General features: G+C 41.4%; 1 protein-coding gene across 5 annotated transcripts in view; it reads left to right on the plus strand.

The window, feature by feature from the left end:
• Positions 1-21,886, plus strand: part of PRLR (prolactin receptor) — a 141,381-nt gene that overhangs the window by 37,138 nt on the left and 82,357 nt on the right. The window contains exon 1 of one of the 5 annotated variants that reach the window (XM_081053293.1): positions 6,245-6,364. The exons of the other annotated variants lie outside the window; for them this stretch is intronic. The gene's annotated coding sequence lies outside the window, so the exon portion shown is untranslated. Of the gene's footprint in view, positions 1-6,244; positions 6,365-21,886 lie in introns of those variants that run through there. 5 annotated transcript variants of the gene reach the window in all.

Consider the following 21,886-nt stretch of genomic DNA (forward strand, 5'->3'; position numbering starts at 1 on the left):
TTAACCGTCTGTTTGACTTATTATTATAAAACAGGGCTGGGACTATTCGGCATGATAATTCACAGAGGATGATGCAGGCAGGCCACACATGCCTAAGGGTCTCTCTAAGATGGGAGCAGCGTACAAAGGCAAGGTACCATTCTTAGTGTAGGAACTACAACTACCACCCTAATGTCATGACTCCTCAAAGCAGTGCCCAGAAACTCTGGCTTCTTCCCTTGGTGCCATACTCCCTCCAGAGCTGCCAGACCAACTTGGTTAGGAAGAGCTTTGTTCTTTGAGAATGTACCTCCTTTTCCTTACAATATAAAAGCTCATTAAGTGAAATTGAGAAGTCCTTTACAAGGATTATATGTCTGAGCACCCTCTAACTGGCTGCTGGGTAAAGCAATTGTCAGTCAATAAACCAGATTAGTCATTGCCCTGAGGTTGTTGATATTCTGAGAAACACTAACAGCCTTCTTTCATCCTAGAGTAAATAGGACTTTCGGAGGGAAGGTCCTGGGCAGCTTGTGGCCCTGACAGAATTGATTTGCTCTTGTGTCAAAGGTCGTTATTGTCATGAGAGCTGTCATTTACCAACTTCCTCCTATGGGACCGATGCATTAAATATATATATTGCATTAAATATATATATATATGTATATATGTATACATATATATATATATATATACACATATATATATATATTATTTCTAACCCTCACGGTAACCCTGTGAAGTAGTTTTAGTTCCACTGTACAAAGGAAGAAATTGAGGGTCTGGGAGAACTGTCCAGGATCTCAGAGCTAGTAAGTTTCACACTGGTCTTCCTGCCGTGTCATCCATTCTATGTCACCTAAACAACCAGCCAGTTTCAAAGTACCATTCCTTCTTTTCTTCCAGTCATCAGAACAACTCAAAGCATGTAGGACCTTGCTGGCAGGAAAGAAATCCTGCATTTTCTAAAGCTCACACCCACCCTTTGGGCAGGGTCAAGGCTATGACCAACTGATGACAATTTATCAAAGCCTTTGTTTCTCTTATATTCATTCAGTCCTGGGTTCTGTTTAATTGTGATAATAAATACAATAGTTTTGGAAATTTTGATGCCTTGGAATACACCTTTGGAATTTATGGGGGATAAGGAAGCTACAAAATGTAGTGAAAATTGAAATATACAAAATAATGTTCGGTCTCATCTACAGGTCTCCAATCACATTTTTGGAATAACAAGATAGATTATGTAGTCACTGCATTGCTCATGTAATCGCCAGATTTTATTTAGAGAACTATAAAGGACAACGTATAAAGGGGTAGAATATATTGTTATTTTTCAAATTTTGAAGGAAAATCTTTTAGAAAACTTTTGTTAGCTTCCCTAAACTTCACCCCCCTGAAAGTAAATTTTTAGCTATAAAAATGATACCTTGAGAACCTTTCTGTCGTAACCTTAATTACAGGAGATGAGTTGAAATTATTATTCCTAGCCTTATAGACCCCAAAGTAGATCACAACTCTTCCTTTCAGAAAATAGTTTTCCAACCAGATATGTTGTCTATCTCACAATCAAAACCTCTTTCACATTTGAAATATCTTAAACTGAAAATGTCCATAAATTACACAGCCAGGCTCAGGAGGAAAAAAAAGATAGGCATTTAATTCTGTCTCTGGGTTGATCTTACATTTCTCCTATAACATTTCTTTACACTTAAGAAAAGCCTGTTGATGTGCAAACTCTATGAGCCCCTGTAACTTTTTGGTCAGTTTGGGGGCTTAAAGCCATATGTCTATGTGTTTTCCCTATTTTTCCTGCTTCTGAGGAAAAGCAACTCTGCTTCAACTCTGGAGCTTCCTGCCAAGGGACCCTGCTTTCTTAGTGACCAGCTCTGAAGAACCAGAAATCTAGCCTGGCATAGGCAGAGAACACATAATCAGCTCGTTTCATCTTTGCTATTGTTATTGTGGTGGTGGTTGTTATTTAGGAGCAAAGACTTCAGCGGGGACAGATCAGCTGGCTGCAGGGAAGGTTTCAGGCTTCTTGTCATAGCAGATCAAGGGGATAACAGGTAACCTGTAGAGTGTCTGCAGTTCACCGAGGACACCACCCTCTGAGCTGCTAGAAACACAATCCAAGTGACCGATTTTAGAACCCAAACCAGGTAGATATTACATACTTTCTCGTGTTAAAGAAAGGTAAGGGATGAAAGAGAGAACAGAAACTGAAGGGTGGAATTTAGTTATAAAAGTAAAGCAGGAAACAACCAAACAAAAAAATACTCTTTCAGCCGCTCAAATATTTTCCTGTTTAGAAAACTGGTGTCTCTTACTTAACCACAAATAACAAAAAATAAAATAAGATTAAATGGCCCGTTTTTAGAGTGAGGAATTCAGGCTCTTCTCTTTGAGAAAACAGAGAGGCAAAGAAGAAGTTGAAAATGCTGATGACCATGTGATGAAAGAGAGATGTCTGTAAGCATCCCCACCAAAACACACGTTTTGTCCAATGCCAAGGAAACCCATTGAAAGTTATCAGCTTTGAAATTTCACTAGGGACTAGACAGATGTTCCAGAGTCCAGGACATGATACAATAAAGTGTTCTATTTGTTTACTTTGGCAGGTGTAGGATGAGGTTAGTAAGCAACACTCTGATAGGACTGGAGCCAGTACCATTTGGAAAAAAAAAGGGAATCTTTCTCTGGGACAAGGTTTTTCTCAACCTTCCTATTCTCAGAGGGGCCCTGAGATATCTACAGGAAGAGATAAAATTTGTCAGCATTGTTGGTAAATCCCTGAAGGTGAGCTGGGCTCCCTAAAATACTGCTCCGTCATTGGGGGATCCAAAGGGAGGCTGGAAGATGGTGTAAGAGGGATTAAAGGGCTGGCTAGAGAAATGGCTCTCTCATGCAACACCCCCAGACTTCTCCACCATCATCAGGGCAGGTATCAGAGGCTGGTTTTCCCTCTTATCCAGTTGGACATTGCTCCTTCAACTTGCCAATCTCAGTCCTCATGCCACTGAATGCCCAAGGAGGGCCCTGCATGGCCAAGGTGGCAAACCCACGTGATACGGGAACCCTGACCATGGCCTTCTGGGAGCTTTACTCCAGTCCACAAAACAACTCAGGATGCATACTCTGAGCAGCATTCAGTGGTGACAGAGGTTTCTCCAGCAGGGTAGGTCTCAGCCACAGGCAGTGCTCTCTTGGGGATGATGCCAGTTTAGTTGGCTGATTTATCATCAGTCTCCACTCCCACTTATGCCTTGTAGGTGCTCTTGAGCTCAAAGACTAACTGGGCATGATGAGGGACTGGCAGTTGTGGTCACAAGTGATAGACCATAGAAGTTGAGCTGATGAGTGGTGACATGTGAGCAAACTCAGCAAGAGTGACACTCAACATTCGGTTGAGCCTTAATCATTCACCTGAGCCCTAATGGAACAAACCGGTCACTCCCAGAACTAAGCAGTGGGGGAATCCTCCCAGGGAAGTCCTGCAGTTGGATAGACCTGGGGAAGCCGCCAGAAGGGGCGGGGTTGGCCCTCTGGCTGATTAATGTTCAAAGACAGAAAAAAGAAAAAGAAAAAAAACGACTGTAGATGGAAACACTTCCAATGAGCCTGCGAATCCTTCCAGGTCCTATAGCAAAGCACCCGCTTCCTTTCCTACTTGTCTTTATATTTCTACTCATGGCTGAAGTTCTTGGCAAATTGACATACCTTAGATTACAAAAAATGTTAGGGTCAGAAGAAAGTAGTTGCCAGGGACCTGCATGCCCCTCCACCGAGACCCATTCCCTTGGGGAGGTCTGGAATGGCCTTTTCTTAGTTTCTTTGCAGCCATATTGAGCATCCTGCCAGTGGCTTTGGCCCACTTCCCCAGGCTCCCAGGCAAGAGTTCTGAGCCTGTCTTCTCTATAGCAACCTTCATGTGGTAGCCTGGGAAACTGAGGAAGATTACTTCAGCAGAAACAATTCTCTGAGGAGGCATGTCTTATTAACATGCCGTTTTGTTCTGCTTTCGCTCACAGATGTTTCAGCCTACCCTCTGCCTATATAGTAGTCCCCTTTATCCTTAGCCACAGGGGATGTGTTCCAAGACCCCCACTGGCTGTCTGAAACAGCAGATAGCTCAGAACCCTACTGGTACTATGTTTTGTTTCGTTTTGTCTTGTTTTGTTTTTTATATACATACACACCTATGATGAAGTTTAACTTATAAATTAGGCACAAAAATAGATGAACAACAATAATGTTTATTATACAAATGCACTGTAATAAAAGTTACATGAATGTGGCCCCTCTCTCTCTGTCTCTGTCTCTCTCTCTCTCTCTCTCTTACTCTCAAAATATATTATTATACTATACTCACCCTTCTTCTTTGTGATGATGTGAGATGATAAAATGCCCACGTGATGAAATGAAGTGAGGTGAATGACGTGGGTATTGTGACACAGCGTTGTGCTTCTTTTGACCTCTCACCATACATCAAAAGGAGGGTCATTTGCTTCAGGTGATCCTGGATCATTGAGCCATGATGATGCCAATGGTTGGGGATTCTCAATAGCTGAACTGTTTATTTCTGAAATTTTCCATTTAGTAATTTGGAACCACAGTTGACCGCAGGTAACTGAAACCACAGAAAGCGAACCTGAGGATAAGGGGGGATTTACTGTATTCACTTTCCTTCTAACCCCCTTTCAGATAGTATTTCTCTCTCCTTTACCTTTAGGCAAAATGGGCCAAGGCCAAATGAGTTTCACATTTCAGAGTATGATTTTGAAAGAACCTCCAACTAGGGCCATCATCAACAACCTCCTCAAAGGAATGAGAAGACTTCTCCAAAATGCCATTGCAATAGCTGTTTTGATGGCCAGAATCATGGACAGTCAGAACACAATGGACACTGCACTCAGGAGCAGAACCCATTTGGCTTCTTTTCTTTCCTGTTTCTTTTCCTTAAGGATACAGGGAATTGCTACTTATGTCACACAATGCTCTCATGTCTCCTTTAGAAAACTTGAAGCCATTCTCCCCTACGTGTGACAGTTTACTGTTCTTTGGACATCCTCTTGTGCTGGGGGAGGAAGCAGAAGAGAAAGTTATGCCTTTCATGCTGCTGCCTCCACACCCAGACGTAATCCTCAACCCAACCAAAGGAGGAGGTGCTGTGACATCCAAGCACAGGCAGTTTGAAGGAAATTATTCTGCAGCTGCAACTCAAATGCCATATGGCCATTTATTTGCCACACATTACTGAGTACCTACTACATGCCAGGGTTTTAGAGCCACAAAGTGGATAATACTGCTACTGCAAAGCCTGGGGAGTTGAGAGTCTAGGGCAAGACGCTCATGGTCAGTGAGGGTTCTGTGCTCTGGACAGATGGCCCTGGTTCCCAGCTCGTCCCCACTGTGGAGGCATGCTCCCCTAACTGGCTTCTCCTGGTGGGAGGAGAGGTAAGTTATGAGGAGCAAGGGTTCAAGGAGGTGCTTCTCCTTGGGGGAGTTAGGCTTGAGAGAATTTCTTTGAGTCTTAATTGGCCTTAAACATCCACAAATGTGCTTGCTCTCCTAAGCTTCCTTTCCCTATGTGTGTCCAGTTTCTGAGCAGGCAGACAGCATATGAATGAGGACCTTTAGGAAAGTAGCACTATTTTTTCAGTCCCTTTGCTTTTCCTTGATTTAATTTCCTCTCTTCACTTTCTTACCTTTTATCCATCCACACTTTTGTCACTTCCCAGAAAACTTAGTGGCTCCTCCTTGCCTACAGAATTGAGCTCAAACATCTCAGCCTGGCCTTCCATTGCATGCAGGCTCAGCCCGGGACTGTTGAATATGGTGTCAGAATGAATTGGTCTCTTGGCCTTTTTCAGTGCCTATCATTCATAAGAGTTGATATACTGCTTTTTCTGGAAACTTGAGAATTCGTGATTTCCTTCAGAATCAACTTTTCCTTTTTGCTTAAAGCCTGTTAAAGACTAAAGGCTTCTCCCCTACACCCCACCTTCAACCAAACCTAATAGACATGCGTGAGCAAATATGTGAGCAAGCCTCCCCCAATCCCAAGCTCTGACCCTTGGAACCAGCTGAAACAGTGTGCCCTCATCTTTTGCAGCAAGAGATTGTCTTGCCTGCCCTAGCCCCATAACTGAACAATGATAGCAAGTCTTCATGCTTTAACATACAGATAAATTATTAACAGTGGGTTGTACTTTTCCCAGGTTGTAAAAAGATGACTGGTTAGAGTCCCAACATTCTCCTGGTCAGTGTAGAAATGTAGAGGAAGATGTAATCTCAGGCCATGTGCCTCTCAGATTCATAACAAAGATGTGGCAGGTGCCAACCAAGAGCATGAGTGGGGCGACAGATGGCAGGAAGACCACAGGTGAGGGACTTTGGTGACTTTCCCATTTCTTCATCAGCTTTGATTCTTTATTTTCACCTTTCTCTTCTGGGTCTGGGAATGGGTAAGGAGTGGGGAGAATGATTAAGCTATATCAATGGTTGCACAAAGGTCTTAGGGAGAGGTCTGTGTTTTAATAAGAGACAGGCAAGGAGATGGTGTGTTAACATAAAGACCAACAGGAAGGCCCATACTCGACCCTGGGTGTTCCAGGAAGAAAGCGTGGGCCTAGCATGGAGTGAAGATCAAAAGGCCAGCGTGATAAGACAGCAGCATGGTCCCATGAAAGACCAGTCACTGTGGGAACAGGGACGCTGGAGTCAAGGATGTATTGCGTTGGTGTGAAGCTGGGAACATCTCCACATCTCACTGGAAGGCAGAAAGGCAGAGGGAGGCCAGCCAGAGACCTGTGAAGAGCCACTGGAGCTCACGCTCCAGGGAAGGGTGGAGTCTGAGGGATGAAGACTGAGGTTTTTGTTTGTTTGTTTTAATTTTAACAGACTTCATTTTTCAGAGCATTCTTAGGTTTACAGAGAAATTGCACAGAGTTCCTATGTCTCCCCACTCCTCTCTACAGATTCCTCTATATAATATTAACGTCTCGCATGAGTGTGGTACATTTATTACAATGATGAACCAATATGGGTACATTAGTATTTACTTGAATCCATAGTTTACATAGAGTTCACTCTTTGTGTTGTAACATGTGAGTTTTGACAAATGCAAAATGTCATGTAGCCACCGTTACAATATCATGCAGAATAGTTTCACTGCCCTAAAACTGCCCTGTGTTTCATCTAGTCATCCCTCATGCATTTCCTCGAAACCCCTGCCAACTTCTGATCTTTTTACTGTCTCTATAGTTTTGCCTTTTCCACAATATCATATAATTGGAATTATACACTGTGTAGCCTTTTCAAATTGGCTTCTTTCACTTAGTAACATGCTGGTAAGTTTCCTCCATATTTTTTCATAGCTTGATAGTTCATTTCTTTTTAGCACTGAATCATACCCCCATTGTATGGACATACCACAGTTTGTTAATCCATTTGGGCAGATTTCTCAGTGAGATAAAATGCAGAAACAATAGAAAGGATAGATGAAGAGAAAGCAGCAAGGGCCACAGGAGGTGACAGAAGCAAGGAAGAGGAAGGTTTGGATAAGTGGAAAAACAAAGGTTGGTACAGAGGCCTGAATTGGCGTAAGGAGGGCTTTTGAGAGCAATGCCCAGTGGGAAAGGCCATCTCCTCACCTATTTCCCCCAGGTCTTCGCTGCTCTGATAGAAACTTCATTAGGGCAACAATATGTCAGTTTTACCCTGAGAGTCCAACACATTACAGATATCTAATAAATATTTGTTGAGCCAACTAAACGTCCAAACCTTTTCTAAAGAGCAAGTTCGCCCAGATGCCAGAAGATCTGAAGCACCTGAGGTGGCAGGCATCTCTGGCAGGTCCCAGCTGCTTGCTGGGCTGAGACCCTCCATGCCACAGGGAGGGTAAAAGCTTGCATGGTATGCTCACCTCCTCAACCAAGAAGGCATATGTCTTGCTGCTATCTGCGCCTGCCTTGTGACATATTATGTGGACAGAACCAGAGACAACTTTTAGGGAAGGAGGAAAACCAATGGGGAGTCCAATCAACAAATATACCCAGTAAAAAGGCATTTTCACCACAGGCTAGAAGCTGGTTATCCATGCACTCCTTCTTCAACCTAATGCCAAGGCATCAGAATTACCCTGCACAACTTCTGTAGAACAGGGAGAGCAAGCAGGGTGACCCGGGTGTTAAGAAGCAGCTATGAGAGGAAGATGAGCTGTGCCTACCACATGCTCAGTGGATTGTCGCTGTGCCACAACAGTGACAGTCTACATGTGGGAGCTGTTGGAGCCCAGCAAACAGTCTGGGTGGAAGGGGGATTGCTCTTCAGGCGAGCAGGTAAGTCAGCTCAAAAACTACAGCATCAAAGAAATTCACCAGTTAGCATTCACTGGCTGGATGGTAGTCCTCCAGGCAAAAGAGCTGATTGCTCAGATCTACCCCTTGAGCAATGTCACTGCTTAAAGTCAGGTTCTCTCCAAGGCATGACACTGACATTCCTTGGTACCCACATCACTTTCTCTCTGTGCAATGAGCCCAGTAAGTCGATGGGGGTATTTTGCTTGAGATCTGTTCCCATCCCACCCATGCTTGTGCTGACATAATTTACACAATCAGCATGAGGGTAGAGAGATCTTGAGAATTTCTTATCTCAGAGAAAGAATGTGGAGGCTGCTTGGCCCACGGCTGATTTGAAGAGTGAGGCCCCCCAGAAACATCCATTTTATTTATGTAACAGGGAGTCAAGGGCCACTGTGGACAGTTCATTAAACAGAGAGGGTGTGTGTGGGGGGCATTGGAGGGGGCAAGAAACAACTGCCTTTCCACCTTGAAACCCCCTGAAGGGCAATCCCTGAAGAAGGAGGACATATCTGTGGATAGAATGGCCCAGTGTTGATTCTGAGTATTCCAAGGTGCCAGCCTCAGAGTTACTTCAACCACAGGGGTGCAAGAGTAGCCCAAACACCTCCATGTCACCAGAAATACAAACAAGGGAGAGTTAGGCTGAAATCACAGCATAGAATCAGCCTTGGGGACAGCTGGCCTCTCCTAACACATCAGCCCATGGCCGCTTCTGCTGTGCCTGGCCAGTGTCTGAGGCATTTCTTACACCTATGGGCACCCAGAGAACTACCCCTAAGCTTTCTATACCCAAAAGTTTCCATGAAAGCATGTCTATGTCTCACCACAATCTGTTTTCTTCAGGCATCTGCTATCTGGGGCTCACTAGCACTGAATTTTCACCTGATCTTGTTTATTTGCATTTGCCTTCATGTGGGGACTTCATGCAGGGCAAAGGCCAACATGTGGTAATAGTAGAGAGAAAAAGAAGACAGTGCTAAGACAAATCCTTTCCTTCTTGCCTCTTCCTATTCACAGTTTTTCTCCCTAGCTTTCCAGAACACTCTCTAGACCTACCTCCTCTATTTGAGTCTACACCCTTTCTCCCCCAGACTGCACGGCTCAGTCACAGACATTGGAGCACCTTTAACCATCCACCTATAACAAAGGTAAAACCTCAGCAAGGGGTCAAGGTCCCCAGGAAACCAGGAGGTGGGAGAGCGAGGAGGCCACAGAGCTGAGAATGGTAGGCACAGGTTGGCACTAGCTCTTTCACAAGGAGTCTTGAGTTTCCAGGGACACTCATGACAGAGCCCAGAGCCACGTCCTCACTATTCATAATATTAAACTCCTTGGGTCATTTATTTATTCATGTGTTCTCTCAACAAATGTTGATTGAACACCAATTATAGGGTAGGCTGTAACAACACTTAAATAGGTGACATGTAGTCCTTGTCCCCAAGAAGCTTGTGGGTGACACGGACACATGGACCCATAACGGTGATAACAAACATGATGAAGTCTTTGGTTCTGAAAGACACTAGGGCAGTGGGTCTACATGAGAAGGCCTGGAATCCAAATGGGCTGGTCTGGGAAGAATTTGTAAGGACTTGATGCCAGAATGAGTCTTGAAGGTGAAGTTGGGAGGAAGATACTAGATCGCATGTTCCTAACAGAAGGAGCCACTATAGAGGTAAGGCACTGAGAAGAAGGGGCAGTGATTGGGAAACGAGGGTATAACATGGCCAGAACCCTGACTGCTCAGTCTGGGGAGAGGTGAGACCTGAGACAGGAAGGCAGAGCCAACTCAGGATGGACTTTGAGGCCAGTGAGAAGGCTGAGGCAATTTGTTCCAGAATTTGTCTTCTTAACTACAGAATTGAAAAAGAATTCTGTTTTGTCTAAATAGTTGAAGGCTTTTGCTTTGAAACAAAGCTTAATTTGGGCATCGTCCTGTAGTAAAAAGAAAGGAATAAATGAAATCTTTAGTGGTCCATGATCTTTCTCTAGTGAGGCTATAGTCTAGCCCATCTTATTCTGCCACCCTGTGCTAGAACAATTGTATCTCTGCTTATAATCAAAGAGGAGACATCCTTCCCACAAAGGCTATGAAGATGTGCCAGGCAGCTGGGTCCCCGAACCTGGTGATGGGCAAATACGTGTAGTATTACTGTAGTTAAGAAGACAGATTCTGGAACAAACTGCCTGCCATTTGTTAGCACTCGGCATCAGTCGCCGTCTTCTGTCTTCCTGAGGAATCCACAAAAGCAAGCTTTCCATGGCCAGTGGCTCTCCTACGTGGGCCTTGGAAATAAAGCTTACTAAAGCATGTCCTAGATGGGTTGTCCCTGGGTTCCCGGGGGAGCAGCTGACGTGAATAAAAATGTTTGCTCATCTCTGTTCACTTTGAATCAGCCCTTTAAAAAAATAAATAAGGTGTGTTGACCTTTGCTGTGGGTGGCTAAACAAAGAAGGTGGCCCCAAATGAATTCCAGGTCAAGAGGAATAAGAGAAACTATCAGAAGGCAAGCTGCTGAAATCAGCCAGAGCTGGATCAGGAAGGCCCTGTGGCCTCTTTGTTGAGCATTCTGTGCACTGCAAGGTTCTGCTTCTTTCCCCTGCATAGCTCTTAGGGGCTGCCTGGAGGTGACTACGGTGGCAGGGGATGAAGGAGACAGCATGTGCCTGGGAGAGGGGATAACTGACACAATAGGCCAAAGTCAAGCTGAGCTGCTAAGGAAAAAATGATTAGGGATATATAGTTTCCGTTGAGGAAGGTATCAGAAAGATGGTTGTCCACAGAGTGATTTAAAGGGGATGGACTTACTATAACAACCTTTAACCCTTATCTTGGGAAGATCAACTCTCTGATCTCCGAGGCCAAGGCAAGTTCACCTCATCTCTCTTGGCCTCTAATTCCCGTGTCTGCTTTCACCAGGTAAACAGGAGGGCTTCCTGTGTTCCTGTAGGAAAACCCTGCACTGGGAGGAAAGATAACTGCCCTGATTCTGCTGCCCCAAAATGATGGGAACTTTTGGGGCTCAAGTTCCTCAGCCATTATTTGAGGGGTTTAGAGTCTGGAAGTTATGCACTCTTGATGCTAAAAGGGATCTTAGGAATCCACTCCAAACCATTTGGTAGATAAGGAACCTGAGGCCGAGAAGTTAGGTGACCTGCTCCCAGCCATCGAGTTAATGAGGGGACTTATTGTATTAACAACAGTGATCCTTTTTCTGTTAATAGTGTCAGAGTACTTATGTTTACCACTCATAAGGTCCACTTTCTGAAGTAGATACTCTTAAACGCATTTTACAAAGCAGGGAACCGGCTTGCCCAAGATCCCCAGCTAAGACTTTTACTGCTAGTTGGTGTTCTTTCTGCTGCACACCGGCTGCCTCCGATGACCCTCAGAAAATTCCAGCCACATGCCACCATGGGTGCCCCATTTTAAGCTGGTATCAACCTCAACATGAGCAAGGGGTTGATTCTCAAGAGCAGACCGATCCATCCATCACAAGGGTGAACAAGCAAGCAAGAATACGTACTCTAAATAGCTGCAGACAAGTGGCATTCATCTTCATAGTGGTTTTTAATGGATAATGGAACTGGTTTTTAATGGATAAATGAGATTTTGAGTAAGCAAATTTTACATATCTGACATTAGAAATAAACTGTTTAATCAAAGGTAAAGCAAAACGAGTTAGTGAGCTACACTCTAGGGTAGATGAGACCCCAGCTGCCTCTCTGATCTACAGTGAGGTTTTCATACTGACCCTCCTGCCCTCTTCCTCATCCCATCACCCCTCTCTTAAAGGGCACTAGAACAACCAGAACACAGGTGTCCCAGGTAGCAACAACACCTCTCAGGTTCTTAGGAGAGGGAGAGCTGCTTCCTGGGTTAACTGAGGCCTCAATTGAGGCATCAAGGCCTCCTCTAGGTGAAAAAGAGACATCCTCTAAGATCTCTCCAGGGTGAGTCTAGAGTAAGTCCTAGTCAATATGTCAGGCTGCACTAGCCAGCATTATAGCAAATCTTGATGAACATCAATCAGGTCAATGTCATGCTGGGGAGAACCACAAGGTGAAGTTATTTGTACTCATTACACCAGCACCAACTTGTAGAAATATAATGCACTAATGTGGTTGGGAAAACGTTCACCCTGCTCTGAGTATTCTGAAAAGAAACAGATGCAGCAAAATAGAATCCCAAGTCCCCTCTTGCTCCAGCCAGTCAGTCTCTCATCATAAAGAATCAACAGGTTAGTCTTAGAGTGACTAGAAAACCTGGTCAAAGGGAGACACCTGTTCTTGTTCCTGGATTAGCCTCCACCTCTAGTTTTCAGCAGTGTGTTTGTAGACATAGAATTTCTGCCTTCCACCAGTGTGATTGCTTCTGCTACAAGTTCCAGAGTTAATTATTAGCAACCGAACAAATCACAGTGAGCCAGGACTAGACCTTTCTACCGAGCTTGTGTGTTTCCTAGAAGCACGTTTCCATGAGGACTTTGTCCCTGTTTCATTCCTCCTTGGGGGCCCCGGACAGAGAAACAGACAAACACTGGGCCTGTAATTTCAGTTAGAAGAGACCCAAGTCTCAACCCTCGGGCACTCACTGGGAAGGTTTTACTAGGAAAGTAAACTTTCCTATTTGACGTCTCAACCACACAGGTGTTTGGGGAGAATAAAAACACACTACCTTAGAAGGACATGGGTAGTCTGGCCTGACGTGGGGAGTATTTAAAGGGAACTTCATTCATGGTACAAAATACCTCTAAATGATGGTAAACTCTTAGGAGGTTGGATTTACCAGCTACATACACGCACCAAGAAATTAACACATCCTGGAATTTAGGTTGGAAGGGATGTGGAAATTCATTTTGTCCTTTCTTATTGTAGCAATGAGGCCTCTGAAATTGAAAGAAGATCCAAGCCTAAAGAGTGAGACTAATGACTCATAGGTCAGCTCATTTCCTGCCCAAAGGGATCTGAAAGCCTAAGGTGCTTGATAATGTCCTAAATAGTTATTTCTCTAAAGTCCTTCAAACAGTTCCCTGAAAATTTTTTATGCAGAACAAAACTTTTCTTGCTTGATATACTACAGAGGTGGACTTTGGCCTAAATCATGCCAGAATGTCATCCATTCTGAACTAGTAATAGTTCTTACATTTGCTCGCTGAGAATTTATAACATGTGTGGCTCTGTGCTAAACTGAACAGTAACAGTCAGATGACTTACCTCATAAATCCCTCAAGAATACTTGTGTTATTTGGAAGATTGAATAAATATGTGCAAAGTGCTTAGACTCCCGCCACCCAATCTCACCTACAGCCTCATTGAGTCCCTACTTTGGCTATGTAGTACTATGCCTTGTAGGAAAGGAGGTAAGGTGCAGGCAAGGTTGACCTGACAGGTAGACACAATACATGAGCAGTTCTTGAGTTTCTGCCTGCTCATTTGTCCAGATGAAATAGACACTGGGGAAACAGCAGAGGGCTCCTGCTGTTAAGCAAAGTGCTTTCCAGTCCTGGGAATTACAACATTTTTTTTTTCTATGTGAAATAAGGCAGCTCCGTCCTAACACTAAATGATCAATTGGGTATGACAGGATCAGCTTATTTTTCACAAGCCCAATAAATACAGCAGCGAGACCGCAGAGGACTCTGGATGGTCTCTTTGGAAACTGGATCGTGCCAAGAACAGGCATTTAAATTGGTTCCTTTCTCTTTGGATTATCTAGAAAACCAACATTATTAAAAACTGCTAAGAACTATTTTGCTTCATTAGTGTGCTCTAGGGCACAATTCAGAGCCTCAGTAATAGGCGCTAATCATCCAAGTTCTAGGACTCTTCCAACTGGTATATTTATTCATGCCTAGCCTCAAATTTTGAGTGGGGATGAAAGAAGAGCTAGAATCAAGTGTGAAATGGAAGTTTTCTGATTACCTTGTTCTTCGTTATTTCTTTCTCTTTCCTTTATTGTTCATGATACTGGCAGTAAAATCTAGCTGCATAGAAATCTATGCACTATATAGAACATTCCATAAATTTACGGAGGGAAATATATTTCTGACAACAATAACATTTAACTTGAAGAGGCACTGTTTGGCCAACTAACTGTGAGACTTAGACTCAGGCAGAATCGGTGCCCTAGTTTCTTTAGGTCAACCATTAGGAGTTGTGCTTTATTTGACCTAGCACATATACAGTTGGTTAAATTCAGCAAAATTTTCTTCACAAAGCCTTTGCTTATCTCAAAGATTCTACATACTGATGTGTAAAGAATGCTCACAAAACCCCTTGGAATGAGATCATGAACCAGTATGTTGGGTTCTTCCAGGTAGAAAGATATCATCAAAAAATTCAGTGGGTGATGGTAGACCATGGGTCAGAAGTAGTGTGACATCTTCAAAGTCCACTCTCAACCACGTGTGATATTATCAACTGTACCTCACAACAGTTGAACACCTTAAAACAGTTTTCAGACTCCATGAAACATCTCCACACAGCCAACTCCTACCTCCTATTTGCATGTGCAAAGACTACCATGTTTCCCCCCAAATAAGACCTAGCTGGACAATCAGCTCTAATGAGCCTTTTGGAGCAAAAATTAATATAAGACCCGGTCTTATTTTACTATAATAGTAAATACTATAATAGTCTTATAGTAAAATAAGACCCGGTCTTATCTAACATAAGACCGGGTCTTATATTAACTTTTGCTCCAAAAGACGCATTAGAGCTGATTGTCCAGCTAGGTCTTATTTTTGGGGAAACATGGTATGTAGTTGCCACAGACCTATTTCCCTATGAGCCATTCTGCTTAAGAAGGCTTTAGGATCTCTTCTCCTTAATCATAAAAAGAGGAATGTACTGGGTTGAATTATTTTATCCTCCACTTTATTCCTTACTTCACAGAGAATTGTCCTTAATCTGGAAATGAGTTCTGATGTTATGAGAATTGAATACTGCAAATTGGTATTATTAAATTCATTAAGAGAGGGAGAAGGACTCTTTTAGAAGAATAACACAGTCTGAGTGGCATCTCTCACTTAATAGGCAGCTGCCAAGAAATGCTTCTGAACTTAATGGTTACATGAAATAATTAAAAATTAATATAAGCGCACAGCACATCTCTCTCACAATCTTACCGAAATTAACGGTGCCAAATGATTTTTTTTCTCTCAATGTTACTTCACCAGCTGGACCGTATGGCTCACGCTTCTATTAGCCTAATTAATAGCTAGACTCCAACGCCTGGCTAATTAATATACAACAATGCCAGATTATTAAGCATGACTGATAAACTTTAGCCCCTAATGAGATCATTCTTGATTAAATACACAGAATGGCCGGTGGAATTCCAATGTAAATATTGTCAGCAGAGGTTAGCTGGTTGTTGGACATTCAATTATACATGCCAGTGAACTATTAGGCAAGTTTTCTCTCCTGTGGAGCCTTGAGAATTGGACATTTTAGGACTGAACTGAAGGTGCTGCTCATTACTTTTGCCCAAGGACATACGAATCAAGGTTATATTTTAAATGTCTACTATATGCCACTGCTCTCAAAAACACTTCCAATCTTCAATTGAGGATGTAGAAGATACATACTTTCATTAAAAAAATGAATAACTGTACAAAATGTTCTGCAGTAAATGTCAAAATAAGGAGCATAGAGGAGTCATAGAGAGCATAGAGAGCATAGAGAGCCATATGAAGTCACTGTGTGATCTACCCAGGCTTCCACAGGCTCTTACAGTGATTGATAGCTATTTGTCTGCTCTTTTGCGTGTCGTCCTACCACACTGGACTAGAAGCTTCATGAGAGCAAGATCCATATCTCTGCTATTACCACACTTGTCTTATTCACTTGACCTGTAACTAGCTATCAGTAAAATATTGTACACAGATGAAGCTGCATAAGTAAATATTAAAGGATGGGCAAAATTTTAACAGACATGGATGAACAGAGGAGCCTAGATAGGAAGCAAGGATTAGCATGGCTAATATATCTTTCCATTTTCTCAGCAAACATTTGCAGATCCCTCACCATGTGCTAGATACTGTGTAGGCACTAGCGGTACAAAGGTACAGAGACACCATTCCTGTGGTCAGAGGAGAGCTTTTGACACCAGCCTGAATAGTAGATGGTGTGAGGGAGCTGGTTGGGATTGATGAGCAGTGAGGAGGTGAGCTGTGAGGAATAGAATTTATTAGGTGTGAAGAGTCTTGAGACCTTTGTCCTGAGGACAAAGTGAAAACTAGCAAATGAATTAAAATTAGGGAAGGTAAAAAAGTCATTGCAATGGTCCCAGAAATTTCTATGACATCATTGTTAGAATATGGTTCATTAATGCTGAAAGCTTTAGCCAGGTTGTACACACTTTAAGAACTCCTAGCTCAAAACTTTAATAAAAGTGAGATATGAGTATATATTATATATATATATTATATATATACACACATGGTCAGAATTTCCAGGGCTGAATTATATTTGCACTTTTATTGTTTAATTTTATTTAATCAATATGTTATTATTAATAGTACTTTGTAATTTTTTTCATAAACATAACTTGTTTTTTTAAATATATTTCTACAAAGCTTTGGTGCACTGTTAAAAAATGTGGTTTTAATATAATCACAGACAAAAATTATTTTTATCAGACCACATTTCCATTTACAAAACAATTCAGTACGATAATGGGACTTGCACTAAATTCACCATAGAGCAAACTTTGCTACAGTTCATCTGCTCCATTACACTTATGTGAAGTCAGACAGCATAATAATTAACACTAATAACTAAATCACTCCTTCTCTATAACGTTTCCTATGGAACATACAGTGAACATTTTGCATTTTGCGCATGCAGCCAGATTATAACAATGTGTTTTCTGGTTGTAAGCGAGTTCCTTCACAGGCCACGTAACTACATTCAGGCCTTATGAATAATGTAAACCACAATTAATGGCATGGATGCCGAATCTTGATAGGTGTTTGTGATACGTAAGAGCCAAATATGTTTGGCTCCTAAGGGCAAGTGTGAAGACAAAGAAGATCAGAGTGTAGGAATGCTCCTTAATATCATCTTTCCTAAAGGCTTGGTTTACAACTGGGTGACAGAAATCTGAATTGAAAAAGGTTAAACTTGGAACAATATAAACTCAAATAACCCAATTAAAAAATAGGCAAAGAATCTGAATAGACATTTCTCAAAAAAAGATATCCAAATGGAGACTGAGTACATGAAAAGATGCTCAAAATCATTACTAACTAGAAAAATAAAAATCAAAACCACAATGATATACCACTTTACACCCAGTAGGATGGCTATAATTAAAATGACAGATAATAACAAGTGTGGGTGAGTATGTGAAGAATTTAGAACCCTCAGATTCTGCTGATGGACATATAAAATGGTGCGACCACTTCAGAAGACAGCTGGGCAGTGTCAAAAAGTTAAACATAAAAGTACCATACGACCCAGCAATTCCAATACTAAGTTTATATACTTCCCAAAATTGAAAACAGATACTCAAACAAATGCTAGTATATATGAATGTTCATAGCAGCACTATTCACACTGTCCAAAAGGAGGAAACAAATCAAGTGTCCATCAATGGGTGAATGGGTAAACAAAATATGATAACCATACAATGGAATGTCATTCAGCCATATGAAGAATGAAGTAGTGATACCTACTATGATGTAGATGAACCTCAAAAACATGCACAGGAAAAGTTTCCAATCACATAAGACCATGGATTGAATGATTCAATTTTTATAAAATATCCAGAATAGGGAAGTCCATAGAGACAAAAAGTAGTTTCGTGGTTGCCAGGGGTTAGGGGGAGGGAGGAATAAGAAGTGATTTGTTAATATTACAGGTTTACTTTTGGTGGTGATTAAAATGTTCTGAAATTGATTACGGTGATGAATGCTCAACTTTGAGAACATACAAAAAACCACTAAATTGTCCACATCCGCACCAACACTTGTTGTTTGTTGATTTATTGATGATAGCCATTTTGACTGGAGTGAGGTGGTATCTCATTGTGGTTTTTATTTGCATTTCTCTGATGGTTAGTGAGGTTGAGCATTTCTTCATGTCTGTTTGCCATCTATATGCCCTTTTTAGAAAAATGTCTCTTCATGTCCTCTGCCCATTTTTTATTTGGGTTGTTTGTTTTTTTGGAGTTGAGTGAGTTTTTTATAGATTTGTGATATTAACCCCTTATCAGATATATCATTGGCAAATATCTTTTCCCATTCAGTAGGATCCCTTTTTGTTTTATTGATGGTTTCCTTTGCTGTGAAAAAACTTTTTAGTTTGATGTAATTCCACATGTTTATTTTTTCTCTTCCCTCGCGCGAGGGGATATATCAGTGAAAATCTTACTCCGGGTAATGTCTGTGAAGTTTCTTCCTATATTTTCTTCTAGGTATTTTATTGTTTCAGATCTTACACTTAAGTCTTTAAGTCATTTTGAATCTATTTTTGTGTATGGTGTAAGGAGGTGGTCCAGCTTCATTTTTTTGCATGTGTCCGTCCAGGTTTCCCAGCACCATTTATTGAATAGACTCTCTTTACCCCACCATACATTCTTGCTTCCATTGTCGTAGATTAAATGGCCATATAGGCATGGATTTATTTCTGGACTCTCTATTCTGTTCCATTGATCTATGTGTCTGTTTTTATGCCAGTACCTTGCTGTTTTGATTGCTGTAGACTTGTAGTATAATTTGATGTCAGGTATTGTTATACCTCCCACTTTGTTCTTATTTCTCAAGATTGCTGAGGCTATTTGGGATCTTTTATGTGCACTGTTGGTGGGATTGCAGATTGGTGCAGCCACTATGGAAAACAGTATGAAGGTATCTCAAAAATCTGAAAATGGAACTACCTTATGATCCAGTAATTCCACTCCTAGGTATCTATCCAGAGAAATCCAAAACTCCAATTCAAAAATCTTTATGCACTCGTATGTTTATTGCAGCACTATACACAATAGCCAAGACATGGAAACAACCGAAATGCCCATGGGTAGATGACTGGATTAAGAAACTGTGGTACATTTATACAATGGAGTATTACGCAGCCATAAAGAAGAAAGAAATCTTACCATTTGCAACAACATGGATGGACCTAGAGAACATTATGTTAAGTGAAATAAGTCAGACAGAGAAAGACAAATACCATATGATCTCACTTATATGCAGAATCTAAAGAAACGAATAAGTGAATGAACTAATCAGAAACAGTTTTGGAGACAAAGAGGAAAAACTGAGGGTTGCTAGATGGGCGGGAGGGTGGGGATAAGGGGGAAGTTGAGGGGATTAGAAAACAGTCGATAACCACAAGATGGCCACGGGGTTTTGAAAATTAATTTGGGGAACGTAATCAATAATGTTGTAAAGATTTTGTAGGGTATCTGATGGATACGTGTCCCATTTGGGAGACCACCTCAGGGATGATGTAGATGCCTGATCACTGCACTGTACCCCTGAAGCTGAACAATAATGAATGCCAACTATAATTTAACATATATATATATATATATATATATATGTATATATATATATATATATATATATATGCATGTATATACTTACAAGAAGCAGAGCACAGCATTAGGAATAGAGACAGTGGAAATCTAATGCTCGGTGCGATGTCAGAGGGATAGTGGATGGGGGGAGGGGGGTCCACACAGTGTGAGGGATATAAATGATAAACGTCTAAGTAGTACTTTGTCTTGTGCACCTGAAACTAATAAAACCAAAACAAAATTAAAACAAACAAACAAAAAAACACTAAATTGTACACTTTAAGAGGGTGGATTTCATGGTATGTGAATTATTTCTTAATTTAAAAAATTAAAAAGGTAAAAGGTTAAATTGGGAATTATTGATGGGTTTTTGAAACAGACTGATATGTAGCAAAATTAGTCCTTGTTTTGGAGGAAAGCTATGAAAAAAATTTGTAATTGGGAGAAGTCAAGATTGGGAGAGAACTAGGTGATAATAAAAGACAGTACACATAGAGACTAGGTTTATGAAAACAGTCAAGCAGAGGTGCATGGGGGTCATGTATTTGTGTGTATTTGTAATATATACATACATATACAATATACTTTATATATTATAATACATAACAAATATATATCCCAATGGGAAAAATTCTTAAAGAATATGCTACCAAATGTTAACAATGATTGTCTCTGTTTAATGGGATTTCAAGGTGATATGAATCTTTTTTCTTCCTTTTGTTTCTCAGTATTTTCTTACTTCGTATGCAATGATCATGTAATATTTCAAAAAGAAAGTGAGTGTGGAAGGCTGCTCCTTGAGAAAATGTATTATCTTGTCAGACAAAGAAAGCAGTGACAATTTTTGAAGTCTTTCTAATAGCTAATGTCTTCTTTGAGGAGATTTGTCTTCATACTAGGAGAAAAGCACGTAGAATAGGATCGGCCTCACTTGTAGAAAAGATTGTCATGGCACAACATCTACAATGTTAATGCTTTGAAGACTTGCTCTCAGAAACTCTGAAGGCAAAGCATACAAAAGGCCTTTTGCCCTTGCTAAACAGACTCTCCTTCAGGTTGAAGCATCACATGTATACTCTACATAAGTCACTAGGTACTAGACCTATCACAGATCTATCTATCATCTATCTATCTATCTGTCTATCTATCTATCTATCACCTATCTGTCTTTAATCAGAATATGTCTACAAAATATTTGACATCAAAAAGTAATGAAAATTTATTTGCTAAGTCACAAAATAACTTTAAAATTCCTTCTAAAGTTATACCATGTGCCACGTCGTGCACCTGAGCTGAGCATACATCCTTGACTCGGTCAGAGGTTGTCCTGCCTCTCTGAGCTTGCAATCTAGTCAAACAGGATCCAGGAAGGATCTAATCCAGGGAGAACAAGTCCCACAGGCTCTGTGGTGCTCCAGGTGAGGCTCTTACCTATAATTTCCAGTCTGAAGTTGGAGGGCAAAGACAAGAATCCCATCCCAGAAGAGTTCCCAAGGTTCAAATTAAGGTGGCAGTTCCCAAAACAGGTCATGGAAACAAGGGCCTGATCAGAAAACAGGGGCCAAGACATGGCGCTCAAGCAGGGTGGCTTGGATGTGGAGCGGAGGAAAGGGGATTATTGGAAAATGAAGTGGAAGACAGGAGGTGATGGTGGTTGGGGCAAAATGGCAATGTCTCTGCATTTGTGCCTGGCATCCAGCTAGAGAATGTTTACAGCAGCATTATTAGGAGAAAAATGTGGAGAAACACTTAGTTACCCATCAATAGGAATGAACAACTTAATTGTGGGTTTTTTCAAATAATCACATTTTCACCACAGAAAACTAAAGGAACCAGAGTGGTATGTTGTCAACATAGAAAATGAAGAACAATTAAAAACTACCCTTAAAAGTAATGCATATTAATAATAATTTCTTTCTTTCACAATATGTTGAAGTAGTGTTTCAATTGGATGTGACATGTCTTTCTGAAGGGGTAAGAGGCAGGAAAGTTTCAGTAGCCAAAAGCAAAAGAGAAA

Source organism: Rhinolophus hipposideros (genome assembly GCF_964194185.1).
Source record: "Rhinolophus hipposideros genome assembly, chromosome: 7".
In the NCBI taxonomy this organism is placed as follows: Eukaryota; Metazoa; Chordata; class Mammalia; order Chiroptera; family Rhinolophidae; genus Rhinolophus; species Rhinolophus hipposideros.